The sequence below is a fragment of the Convolutriloba macropyga genome, chromosome 6 (assembly GCF_964194025.1).
Source record: "Convolutriloba macropyga chromosome 6, txConMacr16.3, whole genome shotgun sequence".
Classification (NCBI taxonomy): Eukaryota; Metazoa; Xenacoelomorpha; order Acoela; family Convolutidae; genus Convolutriloba; species Convolutriloba macropyga.
Window position 1 is genome coordinate 34,386,527 of NC_134473.1, and position 7,922 is coordinate 34,394,448.

Below are 7,922 nucleotides of genomic sequence, written 5' to 3' on the forward strand. Positions count from 1 at the left end.
CAAGAGGAAACCAGTCCGTCCGACGAATTTGGCTACTGGAATTCTGGTCGTTTCGGAATTCTGGATATGTTAAGGTACAGGCTTTGTTACGACTTTGTTGATAATCGTGAAGCTTTTAAATGTTAATTTTGTTGTTTTCACCGTTTATTTTTTCACTAACGATGTGTACACGAAGGAATTTAATCAATTAAGAGCGAGAGATTTTAGTTCTTTTGTTTCACTGTGCTGAGGCAAATCTAAATTTCAATAGAAAAGGGAGACTTTATGCGATGGAGTTCTTCCAGAAATACAAATAGATGCTGGCTGAGTAAGATTTTATAGCACTGCTTTTAAGCAGTGCAACTCTGGAGAAGACGTTAGAGCTGAAAAACCTGTTGCTGAAGTCTAGGCTTCTTTGCATTGAATGTCGAAACAATTTTCTGTCATAGAGGATGGTGCAATTATTGAAACTGAGATGAGACGGCAAATAAGGTAGGTCAATCTCGTCCATTTTTCCCGAGTTGTGAAGCAAAAGGTAAGTCAATACGACAAAAGGTGATGAAGTCTGCACATGTTTAAAAAGTAAGTTTCGGAATACTTTGCCAGTCATGTTTGCATGACGTCAATCTTTGGTGATACAGGTTAAGAAATCGGCTTGCAGCGACCGCTGAACTGTTCAGATCATAAGAGATCCGCTTCTGTTGAAATGGAAACCGCCGCTACTCTTGACATGTATCGGTATTACACGCGTCTCAGTATTTTGCGAAAATGAACAATTTAGCTCAATAGATATACTGGTTTCCATGTTGAGCTTGAGAGAACTTTTTCGAAGAATGTATTCTGTTTTGATTTGCGTGGAGTTTACGAAATTGGTGGAACTTTTGCAAATTTGAGTTTGCAAATTTATCTCTGTATAAAGCTGGACATAAAAACCGATATCATGAGATTGATTTATAGAACACCGACATGTTATTCTTCTTGTGCAAACGCGATTACTGTCAAATTTGATTCTTGCAGTCTTATTAACAGAGACTCAATCAATGTGTTGAACTGAGGGGGCAGAGAATAGAAATGATAACATTTTAAATGCTGATGAAATACGGGTTGACAGAGTTGTTCGTGCGATTGCTTTTTCGTCATGCTTGGTTATATTCATGTTACAACAAAAGTAAACTACTGACTGAATGGCATGATAATTGATAATGCTGACGAAATTCATCAGATCTTATCTAAAAGTTGATATTTGATAGGAAGGGTCTCATCTTAACACAAAAGGGTTTTTTATGACTTTTCAGAACACCGTCAAAGTCCCTTCTAGTAAAGCCTGCTAAGAATAGTGTCTTTTCAACATGGCAGACAAGAGTAACATAAAGAAGAGAGGACAATTCAGAAAATGTTAAACCTCAGTTAGTTTTCAAGGCACCAAATATGTAACATTCTGATGGGTTTTGAGAAGTCTGCTTAGTCTATCAACGTCAGTTAAAGTCCTTTGTGAACAAATACGCCCGAACTGAAGTAGGCTATAAAAGAATAGACTCGAGTCCCCGCAAAAAGTTTGACATCAATTTGTCCGAAGTTGCTCGGTGATTCTTTGTGCATCTAGCCATGATTCTTGGTAGGATGTTTTTATAGCGATGAGAGTAATCAATATTCGATTATCAAAGAGGCGTGGTAAAATGCGTTCGCTCAATGTTCCGACCACGCTCAACTACATATTTGACTTAATGGTGTACAAAATGAGGAAGAGAAAGAAAACTTTCAAAATTTCAAATTTTGATCAAAAAAAAATTTGGTGTATTCATTTACAAAAAAACTCAAACTAATAAGCAAATTGAATGATGTCTTTCTAGATGATCATAGGGTCGATGCTGTTAAGGAGACTTAGAGAGAAGACAAACAACAAAATCAATTAAAAACAAAAAGAATTAACAATGACCAAAACTCAATGTTTATCTCTTTTTTTTATAAAAAAATGAAACTTAACAAAGTCAAAATGGCATTAGATAAAAACTCAACTAATGAATTGGAATTGATTTTTAAGAAAAAGATCTCGGACCTGTCTTTATTGAAAATAATTAAACAATTGACTAAATTACAAAAAGGAGGCAAAGCTAAAATATAAAAGTATACTTTTTGAAATTTATTTCAAAGTCACTAAAACCATTACTCCCTAAGTAAAATCATTATATGACTTAATTGCACATTCATAGCAAACCATTGCGAACTCTGACTGAGCAGAAGTTCGTGCGATAACAAAACAACAAATACTGCCAAAAATCAAATAGTCAATTGTTTATTGCAAGAAAACGATGTCGACGCCTTCTAATTCATATTTTTTCCCTAAAAGCCCTAAAACTTATCAATAAAGCGACTACGGTTATATTTGACTTGTCATTAATTTGATAATCGGAGAAGACAGCAAAAAGATCAAAAAATGAAAAATGTCAAAAAAAAGCTAAGAAAACTCGTCGTGTCGAAGCGAAAAAACCATTATTTGGATGATAATGCATGGACAATACAATAATGCGCTGATCAAAAATAGCTCCTAGTTCACTTGAAAGAACAACTGATCTCTTTGCTAAACTACGCTACAAGATGTCAGAAACAAATGAGATGAGTCAAGACAACCATAAGCTCTTAACTAAAAGTAATCAAAAGATTTTTCTTTATTCCTAAGCTATCTGGACATGTCATTAGTGAGAATAAGTCAAAAGACCACAACATAACAACGATAGACGCAGAACTGAAAATCTCGAACACAGTGTTGTAGCAAACGCACTTTTGGAGACAAAACTCCAAAAGCTCTTCGCTGGAATTGTGATGTCGATTTTTGGCCTTAATTTGTGCGTGAAATTGATTCTTCAGTAATTGAGCATGGACTTGAAATCATTATGGATTGTCTTCAGCATAAAAAAACAAGGCTTTAAATTTTTTAAAGCGCCATTACTATCCCAATAAATTTACAATTTTAAAGTTCTACAATTAAAACACAATTGCTCATCAATCTTCTGTTTGTCCTTAAAAACCAATAATTGTTGCAAATGATTGCAAAAAAGCTAAAACGATAAAAAAAAAGTCAAAAAATATCAAAATATATAATTTTGGATAATTATCGAGCTATATTAGCAAAAACCGTTAGGTATCAACTGAAAGCAATTGATAGTTTCTTAAAAAGCTCCTCAGATGTAGAAAAAGTTCTCTGATTTGTTAGAGTTTCACTCATGGGCCACCAAAGAAACAGCATATTCTGGCAAAACTCAAGATTTCTTCGAAATTTATCAATTAAATATTTTGCCGGAGCCGCAAAAACCATGACTTCACTCGGAAAACAATTATTACTGGGCTGCATTTAAACAACAACTGGACGTCTGATTGATTGGACTATTAGTTAGAAGCAGACTGTCTCTAATTGGGATAATGAAATGCACAAGAAGTTGAAAAGGACCGAGCAATAACACATTCCGAATCCTTCTTCACAGAAAACTTCCAGATGTGACCAAAGTTGACCTGGCTATCACTACACTGCTCTTAAAGACGTCATTAATCCAAATAATTGCGCAATATGTATTTTGGCGAATCAAAAAAAAAGTAATATATCAAAAATTAGTGATGCTTTTTTTGATAAATATCGATCACAATTAGCATTACACGAAATTTTTAGTTCCAGAACACTTTCTAATAAATCTGATGTCGGCAGTTTTTGTGTCTGCACTACCGGTAAAATTAGGCAAATTGGGATGAAAAAGCGTATCTGATGCCATTTGTCCTGAAAAATGAAATAAAAAAATGCTGGGTTTTTAAAAATTTCAGCCAAAATCTCGGCCAGAAGGGTTGGTTCAAACAATTCAGCAATTCTCATCTATCTTTAAACGTCAAACTAATACGGCTATGGCCAATAAATTTTCCATCCTTCTAGCAGAATTGATCAAAGGTTCACCAAAAGTTACGAAAAGTGTGAACAAAATAACTGAACTTAGCTTCACGTTCACAAAGCTTAAAACCTCAATAACTCCTCACAAAAAAAAAACGAAATTGTAGAGCGTTTTGAATTTAATGTTCTATGCTTGACAGGCGTTTTAATGATACCACTCTGATTCTTCAACCATAAATATATCGATCGGCAAAAATTGACAACAAAAAAACAGTTGAGTTTGAATTTCCTCCCTCAAAAAAGTGAGTCGGAGCAAAAGAGTAACCTTATCGTGATTGCTCTTGACTCATTATGAAACCAATCTGGACAGACAACTATCCTATCCTATAACTTAGGGCAATCTTTAATTTTCTTCAAAGCCGGTTTTTGGGTCTTTTTAGGTGTTAATCGGCCCAGGTATAAACTTACAAATGAAATAAATGTAGTCCTCTTACATTACCAGAATTTTTTTTAAATGACGAAAACAAAGAAAAAAGTACAAAACTCATAACTATTAACGATGGCAATTTGTTAGATTCCTTTCTACTCTCAAGCTCTGAAATCTCTTTTGAGCAAAGAAACTTCAAATTGGCAACAAACGAATTCACTTACAGAGCGCAGCTGGTACTTCTTCAAATCAACACTGAAAGCCAGGTTTAGGCGACATTAATTTAGGTGGCCCACTTTACCCCTTTTTTTGGTTTTTATGAAATATCTTGTGTTCTAATCACTGAAAAAAGCCGAACATTTTACATGAAATTATCATTGACAGAACAGATTTAAGTTCAAAAACAGATTGAGACGAGAAGACCAGGTTGGAATGGTGACGGAGCATTTTGGACTATAACTATGCGCGATATAAACGTTGACAGCATTGAACACATTTCTTCAGGTCTTGTGGCTGAGTCTTTATTTGCCATGGCATAAAGCTCTGGATCAAAATGTGTGCCTAATCTTTAATGCCTAATACACAATAGACAAAGGTGTGGAAACCGCTCAAGTCTCATCTAGGCTGATTTTTTCTGGGTTTGAAACTTAAACCAAATTGAGCGTTCAGAATTTTTTTTGTGTTCATTTTGTGACTTTTGAATACAACATCTAAAAAACAGCTTTCGAAAAAGTTTCCCTTCAAAAATTACTAATTTTTCTCATTCACTCATTCGCACAAATAATTTAAAGCCTCTTCAAATTGTTCGACTTTTCATCACATGAGAAAGAATCGGGTGATTTCACACGAGAGCGTTTTAGAGTGTAATGCCTCTATTGATGATGAGTTATTTCATTATCTATTTTCTCCGTTAGATTTTTCTAAGCACGATATGGACAAAATTCATTGTTTTTCTGCGAAAATGATCTATAAGGATACATTTTTTGACGCCAGGTTCCATGTTAAAGTTGCATCTTCAACAAAAAGCGATATTTTTAAAAGCTTGATAATGGTGCAAAATTTATAGAAAAAAAAACAGTTAAGAGGGACAGAGCCCAAAAAAGTGAACAGTTCAGTGGTTAATTCTTGAGGCAGCCAGTACAAGATATTCAGTAACGGATATACGCTACAAAAACTGTTCCTGTGGATTAGTATGAAATGGCTGTCTCTCCCTTTGTATAATAAAAACTTTTCCCCAGCTCTGTTTCAAAATACCAATTTTGTATTAACTGAAACTTTTACTTTACTTTTTTTGCTATGTTTTTTGCTGCTAAGATATTTCGAACGAAGAGCAAGACAGCATCGAAAGTGCGCCTTATCACTTTCACTTAACTAAACAAATATTACTCCCAATACCTGAGTATTTTTCATTTTTAAGGTTACTTTTCTTCAAAACCAACATTGTGTTCTATCATCTATCTTTTTAGGTCTCGTTGTGTAGCCAGTACTTTCTATTGCTTATCTTTTGTCAGAACATTGACATGATGTTGTCTTTGAAAGTAGTGTGTTGCACACTTCATTTCCTGAGTCGCGCGCCAAGATTGTCTGTTCAGTCGTATCAATTGTGACTGATTAATATCTTTCTGCATAGAAGGTTACGCGCCGTATCCATCAATATTTTTTAGCATTTTTACATTTCTGGTCTTTGTCTCTATCCAGACAATTTAGTCTGACAGTATTCTTGTCTCTCACTTCTGAAACTTTTTAGAGGTGAAAATAAAAATCATACTTTTCCCCTGAAAACCTGAAAGTGTTCGTTCTTGTCATCAAATATGAAATTGAATAATCTTTTAAGAGCAACAAATTATACTGTTGAATTTTTTAGCTGGTCTAGTTAAGGGATTCTGACGGGAATTTTTATACTAACAAAATAAGCAATTGTTCTATGTATCAGCAAACAAACCTTGGCAATAGATACAGGGCTTTTGTTTGAGCCGCTAGCTTGTATCTTCGACTCCCACTTATTGATGCGAGGAACTAACTGCTTCTGTATCCGTCAGCATTGGCCGGTCCATACCTTTGTCGCAGAAAACTTCATTTGAAAAAGCCCAACGGACGTCAAATATTTTAGTAGGTTTTTTTTTTTTAATTTTGTTGTCCAGGATGCATTTCCCTTTTTTGGGAGTTCAGCTAATCTTTCCCAGTTTTGTATCTTAGAGACTTGGGGTAGCACTTTTTTCAAGTTTTTTGTTGAAGAAAGAACTGCACGTTTTTGCGAGTCTTGACTTAAAATCCAATCTGAAGTAAAAAGTGATTGGTAAACGTTCAAAATTTTATGTGTGTTTGTGATTAGCCGGTTCGCCAGCGTTTTATCGGGGATCGAAAAAATTTTGATTTTGAATATCTTTGCCATTTCTTACTTTTTCAGCATACGAGGTTCGTTTAGAGCTTTCAGTACAACAAATCTAAAAAGAGTGCAAATTTGGTATCTTTTCATATCTAATCTGTTGGTTTGTTTTACGAAATTTTCACTAATCGTAACTATTTATGTGAAAAAAAACATTGCCACGTTCGACTTGGTGCTGAGAACTTTTGAGCTGAACTGGCAAAGCTAAAATAAAATTGAGGAAAACGTGCACAAAAAAATCAAATCTGTTAAACTGTTTATTTTTATTTGATTTTGATAAGTACACTGTGCACTGGAAAATTGTTATATCTGCCTAAAGAACTTTACGGAAATTGATAACAAAAAATTGTTGATTTGAAGTTTTCTGATTTTTACGATTTTTGTGCTGTTGGCGTCAAATGGCACGTCTACTTTATTCATCGAACCAATCTAGAAAGTGTTTTTTTGTCTGCATTCCATTTTTTCTGCTTGTTTGACTGCACTTTGTTAAGTTGTGATTGCAGACTTTGCTCAATTTTTCTCTCAAGAAGGAACTTTAATGATCATTGTATTTTCAAACTTGCTTGTCCGGTTTTAGGAGATCGTTTTTTTTTAAATGAGGTTGGTTGTCTTCTGGCAAAAAAATTGCCTGGTGCTCACATGCAACTGAATTTATGGAGCTCACAGGTAAATATCTCAAAATTATGTGCCAAAAAGCCCAAGTGGAGACATTAAGCATTTTTTTCTCTGTCAAGACACACAACTCTCGCTCTTATAGCAAAACTTCGAGTGTTTTGTTTTCGATTGTTGTTTCAATTGCTGGCTGCAATACTCGTTCTTTTTTGTCAAATGCTGCAGCAGATCAAGAAGAGGATCCACGTTATAGCAGTGATACCAATTACTGCAATGTTTTTCAAAAGATGTTATAAGCAACAATTTGTAAAATCACGGGATCTGTGTCTTTATTAACCTACTAAATAGAGTCAATTTTTTCTTCTTGCTGTTTCTCGCAGGTTCCGTGAGGTTCAACAGGAGGTTCTACAAAGCCAATCATCAGTTTGCCAACAGCAATCAATTTGATGTCACCTCGCAATCGAGATCTGAAAAAGTTGCAATGTAAAACCTGCAGTAACAGATTTCGTCTGCTGCTACTGTGAATGCGTGTTTCACATGACAAATAAATGGACATTGTTTCAAAATAATCAGATCAATACCTTAGTTGGGTTAAAAGATACTCTTCTCTGATATGCGAAGAGCCTAGCAATCATTCAAAACAGAGT